The following is a 22,637-nucleotide window of genomic DNA, read 5'->3' on the forward strand; positions in this document are numbered from 1 at the left end:
ATACAGCAGATTAACTACCCAGTTTATTTTTCAAATTTTCAATCACAATATGTTCTTAAAATATATTTATTTTTAAATACACTTTTTACAATGTGCTTAAATCGTTTAAATGTTCAAAATAAAAATGTCAATTTTTTTTACCACGCCGTAAAAATCCCATAATACCACCCATGTTGTTTCCTTCGGTCGTATATTAATTTTGCTCTAAAAACTTTTTTGTAACGACCTACTTCAAAATTCAGAAATTTACTAATAATCTAAACGCGATAAAAAAAAAAAATTGTTCTTAATTGTTCGTACTTACTGTTATTATGAGTAATAGAGATTATTAAAATAATACCAATATTTACCGAGAAAATTTAATTCTCGTTTAAACAATAATAAAATAATATTCGTTTCAAAATATGTTATATAATTATAATTACTATAATATCAATACAATTATTATTTTATCATTCGCGTTATTTGTCTCCATCGCCGTAGTCTTTATACCAAAAAGTAAGTACTTTATTCATTTAATAAAACTTTAGCCAAAAATAAAATACGGAAAACCAATATATAATAAAAATAATAAAACTAAGTCCAACCTTATCAATAGTATTTAATATGTAACTTATTTACCATGTAAATAATTTAGAGTTAAGCCCATTGTTGCCAATGCCTATAGTTGCTGAGGCTTAATTCAAATAAATAAAAATAAAATAATAATAAAAATTAATAGAAATTAGAATTTATAATACTTTTTGTTTGACAGATTATATTTTGTAAAAAACAAAGTATTTTATTCGGAACCATTTATATTTTACGAGTGAATATATTATATTTAATTAATTAATCGTTTAAACTTTATCACTCAATGTTAAAACCGCACCACACGTATTCAGCTATATCACAAAAAAACCCATTTATTTTATTAATATCTTCTATTAATAAATACCTAATATAATTTATAATACAACCGTTTTTATCGTATAATATAGGTACTTCCAACTTTTTTATTTACAATATCAAAGATATATGCAATTCATTTCAAAGATATTGATTAAGTTATATTCCAATCTAAAGTAAGTAATATGTAATCTGAAAAAATCGTTTTATTAATTGATTTATGATATTACTTTGTATTGAACTATAAAGTAAGATTTTACCAAAAACTTTTGTAACGGACTAATATTTATCAATAGTCGTGAAAATAAATATAGTAAAGTAAGTAAAGTGCTAATACTACTACCACTAACTATAACTGAAATTCTGAGGTTATTAATTTATTATTTTGATAAATTACATTTCAACAAAAATTTATGATTTGAATAAAAATTAAATTAAATTTATGATTAAAACAATGTTTACATAACCTACATCTGAGAACTAGAAATAACGAGAGCCTCTTGTTAAATATAAGAAGATTTTGGAAATTATAATATCCTACATTCGCATTAATCATATAAAATTGAATATGATTATCAAAATACGATAAGTTCAATATACAAATATACTATACGACAAAGTAGTTTTCGACTTTCTATAATATTTTCCAACCAACATTCATAAACCGAAAATTGGGCAACACAAAAGAGGATGTGAATAAAGATAAGGATGTGAATAAGGAAAAGTAAAATTTATATAATCCGCCAAATTTTGAATGGAAGAATAAACATTTTATTTTTAATTCGAATTTTGTGTGCCTAAATAATAAAATATATAAACGATAAGAGATATATTCATTAAATGTAATTCAAACATAATATTACGATAAATTACATCTAAATAAGATTTATTTATTGCGTTCAAATTAACAATTAGTTGCTGATGGGGCCCTATATATACAGATCAAGGATAGCTTCAGATGGTCGAAATTATTTAATCAAAATATATTTCATCAAAAACAATTCATTAGTAGTTAATTCACCAATCGGCAATCAATGCTCGACTTGTTTAATTCCTTTGTATAAATATTAAAAATATTTCATGAACTACATTTTTAATAAGTATCGTACTTAGTGCAATAAAATAAAATTATACTAAATTAATATAGAATAATATATTGTTTTCTGTAATCCTTGGCACATAGTTATGTTGTGGATGAGGCACAAGTATTATACCCCATATTAGCATAACTATATTGATAAAACAATGTTATATAGTTGTGTAAAGTACATTATTACGAACGATAATAACGCAAAAAATTATTGCTCCTACACAATATTTGTTTGTTACCGCATTATCGCGAATTCGTGCTGACAAGGTATACAATTAATACACGATGTCGATTGGGGCACAGCAGACTTGTCCCCACCATTCTGGTAATCTAATCACTTAGTCTTAGTATACACCTGTACAGCCCTAGTATACACCTAAATGAATAAAAAATATTGTGTTTGGTATACGACTTGTCGATCGTTTGTGCGAACTCAGTCCGATAATATTGTCAGTTATTCAATTGTATCACTGATAAAATATTATTATGTTTTACTAAAATTTGAGTTCTTCATGAATAATTTTTTTTTATTCAACATTTTGAGTGAGAAACGTGCTTGTTCGCTCCTTGCTATGAACCGCCACTGAATTATAATTATAATTGCACGCCAAGCAACATATTTAAAAAAAAAAACTTTTAAACTTATATCATTACAATACTAAAAAAAAAAAAAAAAACATCAATTAGGTCAAAATATTACATAAAACGATAAAACACAACCGCGTCGACGTGCTACTATAGCCTTATGTGTACCTACCTACTAATAATTGGAAGTTAACAGTTTTAAATTATTGACTATTAAATATAATCACTAAAAGTCTGAACTTTCTCACTAAACCGAAAATAAGTAGGTATCATGATACAAAATTTGATTAACTATATTTTTGATGACTCGTTATGTAATACGCTTTTTATGAATTGTCATTTTTGATTTTGACAGATAATAATTGCTTTTGACTGGCTGCCCGGAAACCACCATATTATAATATATTATTATATTATACAGGTATAAATGGCGTATATTATATATTGTTATACAAATTCTGCACAACTCAAAATAGAATTAATCCACTTGCACTTTCTTTAATCAATTTCCTCGCTATTATTCCAAACGCTCGCACTCCTCACTTCCTCTTGCTGAAATAATTTAAGAAAAATCGGCCCCAAGACCGACTTGATTAAATTGTAAGCGATTATAAACGCACAGAGGTACTATAGAAAACATTGCTGTGGTCGACTCAAACGTTTCTGAACCGTTTGTATTTGATTACTTCCAATTAATTAACTGTACATTGTTTTCCACAATATACGCAATACGCATATAATCGTATAAAACTTTGATTATTCTGAAATCAGCATTCCTCAACAATTCGTTCAATACGAAGGTACTACAAATTTTCAATAATGTTTTTTTTTTTTTTTATCAATGTACATTGCTGCACCGGTAAGTTAAAATCAACCAAGTCCATTGTATAATTACTTATATAGATTATTTCTCAAATTTTTCTGATTTTATTTTGGAACATGGGAAAAAAATACTTATAACAACCGCCTAAAAAGGTTAAAAATATCTCTGCAAAGTCGGTTTTTTATTTGAACATAGATATGTCTTGGGACTGTTTAAAACTTTTTTTCAAACCGATATTTGCAAGACCGATTTTCGTAACACTTTGTTTATTGCCATATAGAAACGCAAATCAACAATATAAAAAATTATTAATTGAATTCCTAACAAACTAAATGTAGGATGCTATAAGATATTATTTTTTACTGTACCGTACCAAAAAACATATCGATATGATTTCTCGACTTCCCTTGTAGAGGAAAAATATATTATAGCAGTTTTTAGTGAATCTCGTTCAGACTCGTTTTATAAACCAGTACAGGGGACATTAGTATTGATCATAAAATAAATACAAATTAATAATAATCATCTATTTATATTATTAAAACCAATAAGAATATGTTCATAAAAATAATATTCAACGTAAAGTGAAATTTGCATCTGCATAATAAAATACAACTATATAAGTAATTAAACGCAAATGTTGTTCGTTGTTTTTCCAATCGAAATATCGAGATCGAAATAAAAAAATGTATGCGGGATTCTGTTATTTTAAGATTCGCGATATTACACTTCATCAAAAAAATAATATTGTTCGTAGTCACGGCAAATTAAGAGCGTGTTTTTTGTATTCAATATATTTTAATATTTTAAGGCGTTTAAAATATTTTACTCGCGACTAAACAACAATAGGCGCCATCTTCACAGCACACTTGGAAACGGTCCAAAAACACACGGAGTTCCAGATGGCAGCCCAGAGCGAAAACGATCCACAACACGGATTTTTCATTCATCTTACCATAAATTGTATTACGTCGAATCTACTCGTTATGATGTCGGACGGAATTTATTTGTGGACGACATGTTACGCCTACATCGGCTAGTAGTCATATCAGCTGTCGAATGTTTTTACTCATTAGTTATTATTAGTGTTTTTCACCTATATTTCATTAATAATATTTTGGTTGTTCCTTGTATCTACGTGATAAATGAAACCAAGAACCTTTTCGGTTATTGTTTTCTGACAGAGTTACTCATTAACCGTTGACAACCATCCAATTCTCAATCGGAAAAAACTATTTTTGTGAAAAAAATAATATGAGTCATGAAAATAATTATGGTTTGGATTCGTTATTATTGTGAATTACTGAATTTATATTTTTTCAACCACTTTATGATATGTATAGAAATTCGAAGAATTTAGAAACACTCGAAACACAATAAAATAACCAATAAATACAAGGGTGGGGTTGACGCTAAAGTTATTATAAGCTATTACAGTTTTTTCATCGAAAGGGTACAAAGTAGGTACAAAGTTCAGAAGTAATCGTAAATATTCTTACAAATTAAAAATTTCAATAATAGCTTTAAATTATCCTGGTGGCCATATAAATTTTCATTAAAATTCATTCGTTAAAATTTATACGAATAAGTAATAAATTATTAACATACCAAATCTTTGCATATAATTTTTTCGAAAATTTCAAACGGATGTAGCTGGGGTATTGTTGAAGTAATTTTTAAAGTAAACAATTAAATTCCTCCACCAAATAAATATTTCTGTATTATTACACTTAATGGTACCTACTACCTAGGTAGTTATAGGTAGGTACATTACGAATTAAGATATGTTTATTATTTTAATTCGTAGTATACATATTAAAGTTATAATGTTAAGTATGAGTATAAAAAAAAAAACACCTACTTCTTAACCATAACATCACTCAACAAATGTGGAATATTTTACGAAACGCAATTCCGTCATCGTTACAATTTTCAATCGAATATAATGTATGATCTATAAATAACCTATTTTACACAGGCATATAAAAGAATTGTATACATTTTGTGTTTAAAATAATATTGTGTGGCAGAAATTTATAATTACTTGACCAATACGACAAAAAGGTAAAAACGATTATATTATATTTTTAGTGCTAAACTGCCGATTAATATGGCTTATTGACGTGCGTATTACAGTAGACAATAATTTATGCATTTTAATAATGGTTATTGGGGCCTAATATGGCTCGATGGTTGTTCTCAGTCACTAACGTGGTATGAAGTAAAATATCGGGCAACATCATTATAGTTCCCAAATGAGTGATTACCCGGGCTTTTAATGACGAATCCTCGCTTCACATGCACGTTTTCCTCAACCAATCATAAACCCACATCACAAAATGCTGATGGCCATTAGCCATGCTTGACGATGCTATGATAGACTATATAACTATATAACTATATAACTATATATATATAACTATATAACTATGCAAGACAAAAAAAATAGCTATCAATTTCTAGCTTTTAAAAATTCAAAAAGTACAATTTTTACGATATCGGCAAATATCCGTTCTTATGACCGTCTTATACAGTATGATAGAAATACACGACTTTTTTCCTAATGAAATATATGTTAAATACACGAGGATGCGCAACAACATGTTTCGTATATTATTATCAGTGGGGAATTTAGGATTTTTATTTTATTTATTTATTCATTTTTTTTTTTGTGGTGGGGGGGGGGGGTGAAAGGGCAAGAGGCAAGTGATAAATATCAAGAAAAATGTTATACTACTAATGATTTCATGTTACATTGACTTAATTTACTATAAGATAAGATATTATTTGCATTTGATTGACTTATAATTGAAAAGTGTAAAGTAATTATTTATAACATATCAAAACAACGAATATAATTCAACAGAAATCTAAATAAACCTATATAAATCATCTGAAATATAATATAATGTAACGCATTTTAGTTCTAAGGTTAAATTTTGTAGGGAAAATAATTTAATTAATGAATTAGTTTAAAAAAATTTTTTGAAAAATGTACGTCAAAACTATATACTAAATTACTAACACTGCTAAATAGACATGTGATGCTGAGGTGCTCTATGTCCCATAAATCTATCACTAAATATTATAGGAATACGTCAATACGACTATCATAAGTGTAGGTATTTTCCGTACTTGACTATAGTGTATAGCAATGATTATTAGTAAAAGTCGCACGCGATAAGATATATTAAGACATGTACTCGAGGTAAGCTATCATAAAATTCTACCTACCAAAAAATATAACACACCTTACATCTATCTAACATATTTAATCTTACAATGTATGTTATATTTTTATTCCATTTTATTACCGCAAAGTACCCACCTATAACTTAAGTTATTATGATAAACAAAATAACGTTATACCTAACTGGTCATAAATTCTGTGACCGTGTACAATTACACTATAATATTTAAATAACCACTACGAACATGTAAATATCTACCAAGATCCACAATACCTTACTTTTAGATATTATATTATTTTAGTCTGTGTTGTGTCCTTCCGCCTCGCTGTGTTAACCAACCGATTTGTTAGACCGCCAACTAGAGGAGCTGTGGCGTTCCATTTAAAACACAACACTCAATTTTAACTAACAGTTAACATCGTACTCTTTTTATTTTTATCATGAAATATGCACTCTGTACAATTTAGTCACGATAAGCATATGCGAGCAAAGTAACAAAAAAAATAAAGCAAAAAAAAAACAAAACAAAACAGGTGAGAAAGACGTAATTAAAGAAGCCACCCACCATTAGTGACACTTAGCACATCGTACTCAACACGACTATGTAGGTATTTTAAGTTTTCTGGCATAACGTAAAAACAATATAATATAACATAATGTATTGAAATACTTGACAACAATACCTTTAGTATCAAAAATAAATATATTATAATAAGTATAGGTAAGTAGGACAAATTGAATACAAAAATTTAATAAATTGGAGATGAAGTATCTATACGTTCGTTATGTTTATTATTATTATAACTATTATACCTATTTCATAATAACATTAAAACATACAACATCGTATGGAGAATGCATTTTAACTGTATATGTATAGATTTAAATGAAAAGGTATTTCGATTTTAATGATGCTAATAATTTTGTATCTATTAGGTGCACCAACGTAAGTATAATCTATTTGTAATATAATAATAATATCAATAATATCATCAATACGTGTCTGACAGCCTACCGTGTAGCACGTGTTTATCTTTTCGCGAGTGCGCATTTTATAGCTCCGGATACAACACCACTGCAGCTGGTCCAGCTGGACACTCATTATACGGGTAATATAATTGTATTATGTAATTATCCACCTTATCACATAATGAGCAACATTAATAAGACGGTCTGTCTTTATCGCCGATCGCGGTCATTAGAAAACCGATACCGACTAAACTTTTAAATAAAATATATCCAATACAAATCACCAAGCCTATAGATATATCTACCACACAATCTACTCTATCTCATCGTACAAATAATACGTGAATACGTCTATAACCACTTCCTCTACATCCACCCCATCACTCCTACACCGTCATCATCAGTACCATCATATTTGGCGACTATCGCCAGTACAGATGCCATCAGCCCAGATATACATACAAATATTACCATAAAATTGACTATTGAAAACTCTCCCAGCCGCGAGGAAATAATATAAGGAATAATAATTATCGCCATAGGAAAAATAATATCACCTAAAAATATTGTCTTCGTCTCCCGCATTTCAAATAATGGAATGTCTTTACAGATTTTTACAGCACCAGCGACCATTGACCAATATCCATAAAAATACTCAAAGAACCAACCATAATTCACTCACCTCCTTGACGGTGCCTTAAAAATCCAAATTGGAATCTATACAGCGATATACAAGGTTCGGTTATCAGTGTTAAAATGTTTTTATTGGCCATCAACGAAATTTTCAAAAATATACCAAAACCCACAAAACATTTATTATTCGCCGAGGATTGTCACATTTACTGCAGCGGTCAAAACATCTGTTGAAATACTACAAAATCCATTAAATATCATCCAAAATTAGTAACACAAAACTGGTTTCAAATTCTCTGCTAGTAAAAGTCAATGCATTGCTTTTCACATTAGTCCTAAAGCAAACATACAACTATACCTCAATAATTTTCCGATTCCCTTTTGTAAAACTCTCCGCATACTTGGAATGACATTCAATAACAAACTCAAATGGACCACACATATAAAAAAAACTAAAAAGTACATGCAAAATACGAATGAACATCATAAAATCTCTTTCCCACCATACATGGGTGCCAGTATGAAATTACTCAACACAGTTAATAAATCTCTTATTTTATCTCAAATGCAATACGTCTCCCAAATTTATATTACAGCCAAAGAAAATCTCCTAAAAATATTAGAACCTATCCGATTCACTTATCAACAGGAGCCTTTAGGTTTAGAACCAGTCTCACTGTCAGCATTTTATGCTATATGCCGATGAATTTCCCCTCAACCTACTCACTAATCTTTCAGTTCAACACATTATCATTGATTGCACAAGTGTCAGGCCATAAGAAACAACTTAGCAATACTACCTAATATGAATGAAGCACTCAACGAAAACATTATCTCCAAAATTATTACATTTCTAACCAAAATCAATATTTTAAGTAAATTTTAATAATATATACAAACCTTTTTCTATATCTTTTAAGTTCAAATACTCTTTGTAAATTTACCTTTGTTTTTCTACTATTTCTATAATTGTTATAATTTATACTAGGCTAATAACCTGTGATGTTGAAGCCTTACTTCTAATAAAAAAAAAATAACAAATAATAATATCGTCGTAAATTTATTATATTACAATTTATCGTATTATTTATGTACCTAAAAGATATTATTTTTTTTTTTTCTGTTCACAGATAGTTTTTCGATTAATATGTAGTATGATGGTTTCTATCATAGTATTATGGAAGTACATATTAATCATAAAATTTAAATTAAAACACAAAAATAACATATACATATTGTCATATTGATAAAAATTACAAAAGAAGAATAAGAAAGAATTTATTGATGAGACAAGAAACGAAGCCAACAATACAAAATATATTCAAATATCAAAGGAAATAATTATTAATACAAGATGATGAAATATATTATTATATGTTTCGTTGCAACACATTTCGGCGATAAAAATAGAACTACAAAGCTGAGCAACTACTTAATTTAGAAAATGCTAATGTCTAATGAATCTCAAACAAGTATAATGGTAGAACGTATATATTATACACGACACCATCGCCACCTACCTACGTGATTACTACCTTCGGATTATTTATAATAATTTTTTAATCAATCTCGTATTTCGCAAAAAAAATCACCACTATCTATGGTCTATGGATCTATGCCTCAATGCAATCTAATTATACCGACTTTGATTTATTCTTTGATCCATTCATGAGTACATTCAATTTTTACATTATGAATTATGATTGTGAATGCATTTATTTCTCAAACGAATATGAATGGAAATTGAATGTAATTATGCATTCTTTTTCTAATCACATGGAAAATATATTAATATTATATTTTTAATACCAAAAAATAGTTTTTACTAGTCTATCTACTTATCTACATAATCTGCGGCAAAATTAGAATATTATCGTCTCAGTTTCAACTACAATAACAAATAATAATTATTTTTAATATTTTATTTATTTATATATATATACAATATTATATAATATTGTTAATGCAGTTAATGTTTAAAATGTGTGTTATTTCAATTTGCTATACCTACCTCGTTTATTGATATGGTTCATGTAATATGTATAAAATGCCTCGTTAAACACAAAAAATAAATTAATATATTATGTTTTATTCAAATAAAATAAAACATTTTTTTACATGAATGTGGTTAAGAATGCATTCTTTTTGAAAAATTGAATGTTGAGTGCTAATACATTCAATTTTAAGCTCTATGAATGTGAATGTGAATTCATTTATTTTTTGAATGAATGTTCCAAACCCTGGATATACCTACTGTTTTCTATAAACCTATCATTATGTTATATTGTCTGTTATCACTGTATTATGTATTATTACAAAGTATATAAAATAAAACTTTAAGTAAAAAAAAAATGTATATAACTACTGCAGCTCTGTATGCAGCCAAATTTTATATTAGATCAATAAAAAAAGATTATCTTCTGTTGTTTTCTTTTCCTTTCATACTCCGTGCATGCATTTTTCTCTTTTATATTTATTTTGTTTTATTCATTAACCTGTTCTAATGGCATACGCATGATTGTTTATTTGTGGGGAGGAGAAGGAATTAAAAATTAATAATTATAATCACAGTTGTTAATTGTCACAATTCACAGTATTAGGTTAGAATAATAAAGTAGGTATCTACTTTATTAATGACTATTATTTCTTAGTGTTCTTACTGATATGAAACTACACAAAATAAACTTTATGAAAATTTTTTACATTACAAATAATGAATTATTTTATTTTATTTTTTCCAATCAAATAATTTCATACATTATTAGGTGAAGTTTTTTAAATTTTTTTTACCATTTCAATTTTTGTCAATTATTTTTTGACGATAATGGCTAACAGCTAATCCGTTAGAATGTATAGGTATGTTATACGAATTTATGTTCTTGTTCACTTAGATTACTATAGTTGAAACTCAATAAATATAAAACAAAAACAAATAATAATATGGGCAAAAAATTGGGCTCCTGGCCGTTTTATTCAAACGAATAAAAAATTGCTATTATATATAATATATAAATCCAGTCGATAAATAGATAAATCATTATAATATTATAGTACATATATCGTTAATCATGCGCCGTTAATGTATTTTTATTTTATTTTTTTTATTGTGATTGAGACTTCGACACCAAGGCCCATTAGCATGTGGAACTGTGGGGGGTTTTTTTGACAGAATTTCGAATGGGCACCCGTAGGTTTCTGCCATGCCCGGATGGGGGGCGGCGGCCACTCTTTCCACTTCCCAGACAGCATGAACTGCCCGGAAAGCGATGCCGCCCATGTCCGGGATTCAAACAGGCGACGGTGCGCGTCACAACCGTCGCCTAAATCTGCCCGGCAACTACACCCCCCGATAATGTATATTATGATATACGAAATACTATATTGTAGGTACAGCGAGCTAATAAGATCGAACTGTCGTATGAATGACTGAAATAATATATATATTAATATGTTATATATTTTGGAAAGTCGGGTGACGTACGAGTGGCGAAACGGGGAAAACTATTTAATATAGGCATGTCACAAATATACAACAACTGCTAAATACCATTGGGCGAGCCAAACAAATAATGTGCATACGATGGTCGACCTAGAAAGCATATTACTATTATGTATTATTATCATTACACGTATTTTTGTGCTATGCAGAATCATGCACGGGCGTAGTATTATAATATTATGTACATGTTAGTTTTGACGAGCCGCCAAAACCAAAAACGATTAACCGCAGCGACGATTGAAGTCCAATGTGTATATATAATGTAGTGTTGTGTGTGTATGCATTGTATGTGATATACATCATTGACGCGAAACGAGACTGAACTACAACACTCGAAAGCGCGGGTGATGATCATCATAAACTTTAATATACGGAATTTTCACGATTACTGATATTGATAATAATTAATAATGATTATATTATTATACTGTTACATTCTCCATTGTGCATTATCCACCTTCACCTCCGCAGCACTAACCCACAATCTAGACTACACAGGGTCAAATTCTAAATATATTGCATTAAAAAAAATTTATAATTTATATATCCAAAAATAACACTGTTTATTTTTACAATTCACTTAGTACAATAAATAAAAATGGATCTTGTACATTAATCGGCTGAAATAAAATTATAAATCGATTAGCATATCCATTGACATTGATATTATATACATAATAAAATAAAATAAATATTTAATAATAATAATAATAATAATATAAAGATAAATAATAATATTACGATGATGATGATAACAATAAATATATAAATCACAATAGTTAGAAATAATAATAAATTTTACAATAATTTTACTTTAATTTACAATGTTATATGAGTATAACGTTAGTTATTTATTACTACCAAGTCTACCTATGTGATAATATAATGATATAATGATATTTACACAATCTTAGAGCGACTAATGAGCTCTACTCTACACTAAACAGTAAATACTAAATAATATTATATACACTATAATGGTTTTGATATGATATATTTGACAATGATTAATAATATACATAATAATATATTCTACCTACGTATAATTAAAACAATACATTATAAATATTATTCGAGAGTAAGCAATATTGGGGTAAAGTTAAATTCGATTAAAACTAAACCAATATGATTTTTGACATAATATTATTATAATATAGTTTTAATTAAAATAGAATAACATGTTTATAAATACATGTTATGTAATAATTTTATTTAGATAACTAATAAGAATATAAAGATAATGCAGCAATGCTTCTTCATAGAATATTATGGTACCGCATTGACCTAGGCAGGACGCGTTTCTAATCACGCTAATGACTAGAATTTTTTTTTCCACTAATAGTATTTATTCTGACTTTAATGAGCAAACGATATATGTTACAGCCGATCGAAGCTACTAGACATCACGATATTATTTTAACGAATAACAAATGATAACAATGATGATGACGTGGTTCGTGGATAATGAGAGAGACAGGATTCACGCGTATCGTCAACAAAATATATTATAATATCATTATGCACTGCTGCGTTATGAACCTCACTATATTAATAGGTATCGGTTACACGGATACAACTGAAGGATAAACGGCTGTATATGCGTGTAACAAATACTATTAATTTAATAAAAAAAAAAACTATCAAAATTAAAAACTAAACGCTTTAAAACTAAGTGTATGTACAAATATAATATATAACATGTGATTACAAGTTTTATATTTATTACACGAGTGGTAGAACGATCGAGGGTGGGATAGTAGGTTGTAGTAAGGATGAGATTTAAACGATTTTCTACGAAATAAGAATAAACGCGAGTTTTTTTCTAAACAATTCAATTATTTAAATTAAAATATTAGTTTTGGCCATCTCAAAAAATATAACAGTGTACTTGAAGAATGGTTGTCCCACGAACACGGATCACACACGCTTCCGTTGAGTTATTATGAGCTTAAAACGTGGATGGGTATATAATTTAAAAGAACACAATAGCAGCGAGTAATAAAATAAAAGTAAAAATAATAGTAATAAAAATAAATAATAAATAAATATACAAAACAATAAACAGACGTTTTCGGGTCTTCCGCGACAACAAGAAAAGTAAAATACAAATATTATAATATATGTACAGATCAGTCTTATATGAGATGGCCAATTAGTCTTTAAATTTACACATTATATCACTTTCTATTTAAAAAAAAAAAAAAAAATACAATGATATACAATGATATTATACAACAAAAGTAAAACTCATAAGACGTAAAAAAAAGTATATAATATGTGAATAATAATAATAATAATAAGAATAAATTAGTTTTAAGATTAATATTTCTTTTTTTATACTTCAATACATTAAAACAGGAAAAAAGTTAAAATATCAAATCAACGATTCCACTAGATTAGTGTTTGATTCATAACTGTTTATTATTATTATTATTTTTTTTTTTAATAAAAAAGTTTGTCAGTTCGTTGATGAAATATTCTATTTTTAAAAAAATGTGACGATGAATAAATATTTATTTCGAATATGCTTAATCTAAAACAATAAATAGAGGTACCTATATAAAAATTCAAACATTGTATAAAAACGAACGTATACACTTTATTTTTCTTAACATTAATCGGTTATTTACACGCGGTCATGCACGTCGACTAATAATGATATTTTGGGTGGGCAACGAACATCAGTTTTCACTGCTTAACTTTGTCGCTTTGTTGCAGTTTTTTTTTCAAGATTAAAAAAAAAATGTCCCACAATCTACAAAACACAAATATAAAATAATATATCATTTTTACAACATGTTATATTTGAAAAATGTCGCGCTGGTCGGTGGGCGCTGGTAAAGCGGTTCACTAAGCTTGACCTACACAAGCACGCGTGTGGAAGGGACAAGACAAAAATAGACAGCCAAGGTTAATTCGAACTTTGAGAAGCGAGTTACCGGAAAGTGCAATGGCCATTGTGCATTGATAAGAACACGAAAGCTAAACTATGAATATATTCATATTCCTCCTGTATACCTATAACGGTAACCTTGAAAAATGGTATACGCGAAAATCTATATAAATCTATCTAATATATATATATTGTGTTATATAAATATAACATTTAATATTAGTGTTATGTACCTTGAACTTTGAGACGCGATTATGAGAAGCGTATACGAGTATGATAAATATTGCTAATTTACAAGTGTTTCGTTATACGAATTATTACAAATGGTTTTAAATCGGTCGTGTCTATGAGCATCGTATCATCCAAACGGTTCGCCAAGTCAATTAAAAAATGAGAATTATAGTTATTACAGTGAAATGGACGCAATATCGATATTATATTTAATTTAATCTTATATTATGTTAAACTAATACTATAATATATACATGATCTTTGAATGATCGCTTTTGACTATTAAGAATCTGATCACTTGACACGTTCCAATAACAAAACAAACTATCCTAAAATAATTATTATTGTTGTTACTATTATTTATTGCAGATGTTGCAATTAATATAGTTTATTTGGATAATTTTAAACGAAACTTCAATTTAAAATATTCTATTTCTATGCATTCGTTGATGTACAATGTATATTATACATAAACCTAACTAGTTAGTAGGTAAAGATAAAGATTATAATTTTTTGACGGGAAATAAGGACGAAGAACGTAATTGATCGATTGAAACAGAAAATAAACTCGTCCTGGCTCGTGCAACAGTCAATAAAAGTTCAGTTTTTTTCAATATCATCAACATTACAATCGCAATTCGTTGAAACCTTCAGAAACCGATAGGAATTGAAACCATTGAAATTTTATTGCTAAATAGTCAAATATCAGGTGATATGACCTATGACCATGAACTTAGCGGATCATAGTTATATAGAAATATACAATGTATAATGTATATAATATATATTATATATATATAATACTATATTAAGCGATTTATTTTTAATTGACTTTTAATTTTAATTTTGTCATTACGGTACGACGCGGTTTATTTGCATTTTAGCGCCAAAAAAAACAAATGAAATAGTTTTGAAAATATGGTTCCAAGTTGGCCTGGGTTTGAAATACCGCAGCAGCGCAGATGTCAAAACACGCGAGTTTACAATTTTATCGCTTTAATTGCCACGTAGAAATTAAATAATTGCCGTATAGTATATGGTCTCTATTGGAGTATAATTTATCCATATTATACACTCTTTACCGATAGCATTGTTACCTATCGCCTTTCATATGATAATATAAAATTAACCATTAACTCATTATAGATATAACCAATTCATTTTTATGATGATTTATTTCGCATCAAGTTATTCATAAAAATAGGTTTTAAGACTGTTATAATATAATACAATGTATGTCATGTTATATTATGTGTTTTCGAGCAAATAAGTGCTAAAACTTGAATCAGTATTATGTTTTCTCTATCTCTTCTTCAAGCATCCAAAGCGATTCATTTAGATAATATACAAAATGATTCACCAAGCATGCCCTGTCCACATCATTTAATGTTATAATGAATTTATTAAAATTCTGTTTTTTGGTATTTTTAAATACACTTAAAGAGCATATTATTATTTTCAATTTCTTGAGATTTTTGTAAAGGATAATTTTTTTTGAACATTTTAACGTATCGCAATCAAAATTCAAACGAGTAATTTTTGAGTTTCTTAACATAAAGTAAAAAATATGTATAAACCACCTTATTGTTAGTGTATATTATACAGAGTGATTTTTTTCGACAGTGAACGAACTCGATTAGTGATACGCGCTGGGTACCTATCTCGTACGTGGATTACATTCTTACATGTGAGGGATGAAAGTTAAGAAAGAAAAAAATGCACTTTAATATAATATCGCAGGATATGTCGAGAACTTTGTGAAACGAAAAAACGGTATAGGGCGATACCTCTCGTTTACGAAATACCGTGTTTTAAAAATATAAGGTATATTATGATGATTATACTAATCTGTTAGCTATCACATTCGATGTTATAAATTATAATGATGATATATGAACTTACATTTTAGACAGGCGGACTTTGGCGGGCGGCGGAGGGCTCGTTTACCAGTACGCGGAAGCGTCGTTTTTCTGGTCGCGCCACCCGGACCACGAGTTCTGCCTGGATTGGGCCCCGAAGTAGTGGACGGGCTGTTTCGGATGGTGATCGAAGTCTGCGACCAGGACAGGCGACAGGAGGGATTGGTGCGGCGACGGCGGTAGTGCGGCGCCGTTGGACGGGCTGCCCACGGACAGGCAATAGTTGAGGCCGTCGTTGTTGTCCCAACACTCGAAATCGGCACTCTTGTAGCACACGGCGAACTCCATGGACGCGGCATTGGTGGGCAGAGGTAGTTGGAACGAGAACGTGTCATAGATGGCCGCGACGTTTGGCGCGGGACCGGTGGCCAAACACGAACCGTTCGCGGCCGCGTTCACCATCGCGTTGTTCTGCACGTACGTGCACTGCGTATCTTCGTGACCGGCCCAACGGTCGTGTGTGCACCGGACGAACACGGCTTTGTCGTACGACAGGTTGCGCACCTTCACCGTGCCCACGATTCGCCTGTCCGGCGACCGGACGATCACGTTCTCCAGCGAAACGTTGTCCGTGTCCAGTCGCTTCCGGAAGTCCACGTAGCTGGAAGCCGGCTGCGAGAATCTGAGGTGCCATTGCTGCCGTAGTTGTTCCGTACCTCCCGTTTGTTTGGCCACCACCGCTGATCCCGATCCCGAGCCGGAGGCATCTACTTGATAGAACGACGACGACGCCGCAGCCAATTTGGGCAAGTACGGTTTGACGGTCATCAGTTTAGGTGGCTGGTTCGACGGTTCGTTCATTAATCGCACCTGGGAAAACAAAATTAAACGTTTAATTATAGTCATCTGCAACATTTAAGTCGTCCGCTTTTATCGTTTTTGAGTTAAGGTCATATGGATTACGGTTTTAAGTGTTTCCTATTCTTGTGCGATGTATAAATAATATGATAAATTAATTAAGATGAGTAGAAATTACTGAAAGATAAGAACAAACTTGAATTAAATAATATAGCCTGATGAGTATTTTTTGTATACACCCAAATGACGTGTTAAGACAAACCAATTTGATTAGAGTTAGATGGATGACAGAGTGCCATGTCATGCATAATAGCCACCGTGTCTATTAACTGTGCTATATATGCTATAAATATAGTTGTGGCATAAAACAAATAATTTTAAACTTTTACACTTATATAACTTATGAGCAAGTATACTTATTTTACATAATAATTAATGCTAATCACTAATCATATTTTTTTACATATTTGTAATTAATATTGTTTTAAACATTTTGCAACTCCTCACCTCACCAAATAAAATCTTAAATAGACTACTGGTTAAAACTTATATTATAGTACCCATAATAATGCCTGCAACCGTTTACCGAGGTAATATGATGCCAGTTACCTATTAAATATAATACCCAAACACCACGAGCTGGTAAAATAATAGTTAAATATTTTGTAATAAATGATTCTATTAGCTGATAACTAACAACTGTTTTGTAGAGAAAAAATAATTTTTTAATCAAACGACATGTCGATTACGTGCTATTTAAAGAAAATCACGTTTCGTACATGATTGCATGTATCAAGCTGATTATGCTACCACACAAGTTTCAGGTCATCGTATTCGACGACACGCAGCATCCGAAGTATACCGACAGACGATAACCTAGAGAAGTTACGACTAAATAACAATCGTATTACGCTATCGTTATGCTATATTAAATATAACTATCAATGATAACAATATGTTATAGGTAATTGGTCACACTTACGTCGAGTGATATCGGGTAAGTTATTTTTAAAAGATATCCTACTTATATACTTACCATAGACGTCATGGTAAGAGGGAGGGGAAGCTGGAGCCATTGTTCGCCTAGACTTTTGGATTTTTTTGGAATACTATGGTAAATTAATAATTACTATATTATGAGAAATTATAGGTCAAATCTAACTTAACTTAGAAGCTTATTTAAAAAATATTGAATTTTATAATATATCTACAAGCTCCTTCACACAAGACGACAAACTTCTACGATGCCTATCAATTACTTATTACTACAAGTCAGGTCGATCATCACAAAATAAAATACCAATGATAGAGACTAAATTTATAGCAGAGTAGGCTTTAGGGTTTCGAATTTTTTTATGGGTATGATTTATGGGTTTATTTATAAATTATAAGTACCTACCTAAACTAAAGGCTATAAGGATGGTGAATCAATGACACACGTGCCAAAGGTGGCACACCGTTGGCCCAATTTTAAAAGCACCAGAAATTATTTTTGTTTCATGTTTAATATTGTATAGTTGCATTCAATAAAAAGCAATAATAATAATTCTGTATACACACAATATTATTATTTTGACACTCAATATTCGCGTCGGGATATGGGAAGTTGTGAAAGTTTATTTTCCACAGTTTACATTTTCCTCAAAATGTTAACGATTAAAAAAGGTTCACCACCTCTACAATAGACACGATCCTCAATCCCCATTATTTTTTATTTTGTCTTACAATACAATTTATTATTTATACTAAAAAAATATAAATTTTATTTATACCTTCACTGAAGTACGAATTGTTTTTTATATTAAATACCTAGGTATATGATATCAATTTACAATTTTTTATTTAACTGCCTATATACTTTTATAATTTAAGAATTATCGAAAAAATGTATTGATGATATAACAAATAAGTTTAAAGACTTACATTATTTTAACAATGTGTGTAAAATAAATAACAAAAAAAAAACTAAATTAAATATTCTACTAATAAATGATAATTCTGTATTGTCCGTATGAAAACGGCTCGACCATTTTAACGTTAGTTAAGCACCAAAAAATGTGAAATGGGGTAGCCATTACTCGCGAATGGTTAATGGTTTTTGGAGGTAACTAATAAATGTTTACTAATATTGTCAAACTAGAGAGTGTCACTTACATGAGTCAGTGACAGGCCTCGGTCGTCGGCGAAAACGACTTTCTTTTTCCTCCGGATCGGACTGGACGGCTCGTTCTCGTCGGAAGACGAACTCGACGACGATGACCCTATGCTACCCTCAGAATCGGCCCTGATCACTAGGCACGGTCGGCGGGGCTTACCGGATGTCGGCAAGTGGGCCACTATCTGCTGTTTGTCGTCCGACCGGGTCGGCGAGAAGGAGGACGACCGGCGCACCGACAACGGCGACTGTTGCTTATGTTTGTTCACGACCAACCAGTTCTGATAGAGTACGGACAGATCTTGTGATGGGCCACTGTAGATTGGCGGGCTGTGTGCCACCATGACGTCGCAGCATTCGGTCAACATGTTGGCGGACGATCGGCGCGGACTTTTGTACCTATAAGCGAACAAAAACAACAGCGGCGAACACATTTTATTGACGGATATTATACACGGGAAAGCTGTGATTATAATATATCATAATATAATATTATAATTTATTAGGTCGTCACGTGTAAAATAATTTTTACAAGTATTAAGATATTGGTGTAGCGACATAATCGTTGCGGATACCACATATCGGACGTACGCGAACACAGACACCCTCTATCCAACGCGTATATAATATATATGTTTGGTATCGTGTGTGGAGACCTTTAAGTACACAGAGGCCACGCATCGGTGGCGGGCAGGTACTGCTGCAAATTAACGACGGCTAAAATGTTAATTTGTTACACCTATATAAAGAGTTCCGGCAATTCTAGCAAACAGAAAATTCAAAAAAAAAAAAAAAAATTCATCATTAACATTTTCACAATACAGTAATGTTAGCAACACCAATAATTAGCGACACCACTAATTTTAATAATTGAGTACATGACGTCACAATGACGTCCAATAATAGTGTAAAACCCGAAAGAAATCTCCCTGATTGAAACAAGCAACAGCCCCGCATTCAAACATTTCGTGCATTTGTTGTAACCTAACGATGTTGGTAAAACTAAAAAAAAAAAATTGTATTTGAGACATAGCCAATTTGAACAACTTAAAAGCATTTTTAACAGCAAAAAAAATTTCGGTGAAACATTTCAACGAATAATAAATTACGAAAGGAAATAACTCATTAAAGGTATATCACTCATACACTCATTGCCACACCAATCAACCACGGGAAACTGTTATGATTGTTGTGTATAATAAAATTAATTACTAATAAGCAAGTATAGTATGTATAAGATATTAAAATGTCTATAATCACTTTTGTTCCCATCAAACCAACGTGACCATGCAGTATAATTATACATGTATTTAATTTTAACTTAGTAGCAACAAAAAATAATTCCTGTGCAAAAAATTATCAGAAATTATTGTGTTTAATTTGTTGAGCTAATCTAAAAACAATAATAATGTTACCTATTTATACAGTGCCCTTTCCCAGCAGGTAACAATTCGATGATAAAATTTAATAATATACCTTGTGCACACATCTCAGTGAATGTTCGTCGAACTCGCGACTTAAAGGTCAAATATGAAACACTATTATCAATACGAAGCAAGTACATTTGTGTGGTTGGTATAATAAAGACGATGATAACCACCCAAATCATAGATAGCTTTATGTGAATATATTTTTATCCAATTGCAGTTTTTTTTTTTTTTTGCAGGAAAACACATCATGTTTTTGAAACAGTAAGCCAACAACAAAGGGCCTATCCGCCTATCTGCTTGAAAATATAAGTTATACAGTGGTGTACGATAATTAATAATCATACTCTCTTATCACGATACTTATCGATTTATTGATATTTATGAAAGGTTTTCTAGAATAGATTACAATACGAATATTATTCAAGTATTTTACAATAACATAAGTACCTACATATTTATACTATTGTTTTCAAAAAATCAATTACCTATATTTTATGAAACATTTCTATTGCTAAACAAATAAATACTTAATAATTACATGGTTCTAATTGAGTACCTATATAATATCTAATGACTATACGTAATATAAAAGATAATCTTTTATCTGTCACTTGTCAGTTTAAGAAACTCATATTAAAAAAATATAATATATAATTTTCACTTGAAATGCATGACCTAAGTTTGTCTAGCTGATAGTTAATAATTGTAGCTTCAAGTTATTAATTAATTTTTAAGTTATGATAACAATGTTAATGTAAAATTGACGTTTTTTTTTCGTGCTAAAGGTACTCGATTAAGTTATACGAATGGTTAAAACATGTTTTTTAAATTAAATAAATGTAGATTTTGTTGTTAATTATTTTATAGAAAATGCTTTAAATATTGACTTATTAATGTTGATTGCGTTCTAATTTCTAATTCGTCAATTATAAAAAAAAAAACGTATAAAACGTAAAAACAAAAAGATTTAAGCTTGGAATTAAAATTATACTTGCATCGGAAAAGTTATAAGCCACCAGAAGTTGGAAATTAGTAAGAGGTTGAAGTCAAAAAGCAAACGAAAAATCGGTTCAATGTACATGCAATTGACATGACATAGGTATAATATAAAATTATAGTAAGTACTTGCAGTATTATTAGAAACAACATTCATAGTGATTATGGTTACCGGGTGAAGATGATGATTTGCAGGTAAAACTAGAGAACTGGAAATTGTTTGTTTTAATAAATGTATTAATTGCAATAAAATTGCTGTCTAATGCTTAAGAGTGGAGTCAGCTTCGCGAAGGTGGAGGGCCGTCACGTCCGGAACCAACGTTCGTGGATCTCCGATGGTGAACGTTCATTCTACTCTATCGACTATCACTATAACCGATACCAGATGATCACTAACCAGACGACCTGTTGAAAACCGACCACGAACATTTAAAACAACGAAAATACATATCTGGACAGTTCTACGTCCCTATATATGTGAATTTTGTACGAAGGTGATGGGTAACGAGACCCGTTATCTGTATCCGGTTCAAGATA

General features: G+C 30.1%; 1 pseudogene across 1 annotated transcript; it reads right to left on the bottom strand.

Annotated features, from left to right (window-relative positions):
* Positions 1-13,324: 13,324 nt before the first annotated feature.
* On the bottom strand, positions 13,325-22,266 carry LOC107163276 (protein phosphatase 1 regulatory subunit 3B-like; annotated as a pseudogene). Its single transcript, XR_016190240.1, has 3 exons — positions 19,674-22,266; positions 16,705-17,531; positions 13,325-14,433 (listed from the first exon to the last, which is right to left on the bottom strand). The product of XR_016190240.1 is annotated as a protein phosphatase 1 regulatory subunit 3B-like (transcript).
* Between the last annotated feature and the right edge of the window lie 371 nt (positions 22,267-22,637).

Source organism: Diuraphis noxia, unplaced genomic scaffold, assembly GCF_037042655.1.
Source record: "Diuraphis noxia isolate RWA-SAM2 unplaced genomic scaffold, SU_Dnox_SAM2 contig0002, whole genome shotgun sequence".
Taxonomy (NCBI): Eukaryota; Metazoa; Arthropoda; class Insecta; order Hemiptera; family Aphididae; genus Diuraphis; species Diuraphis noxia.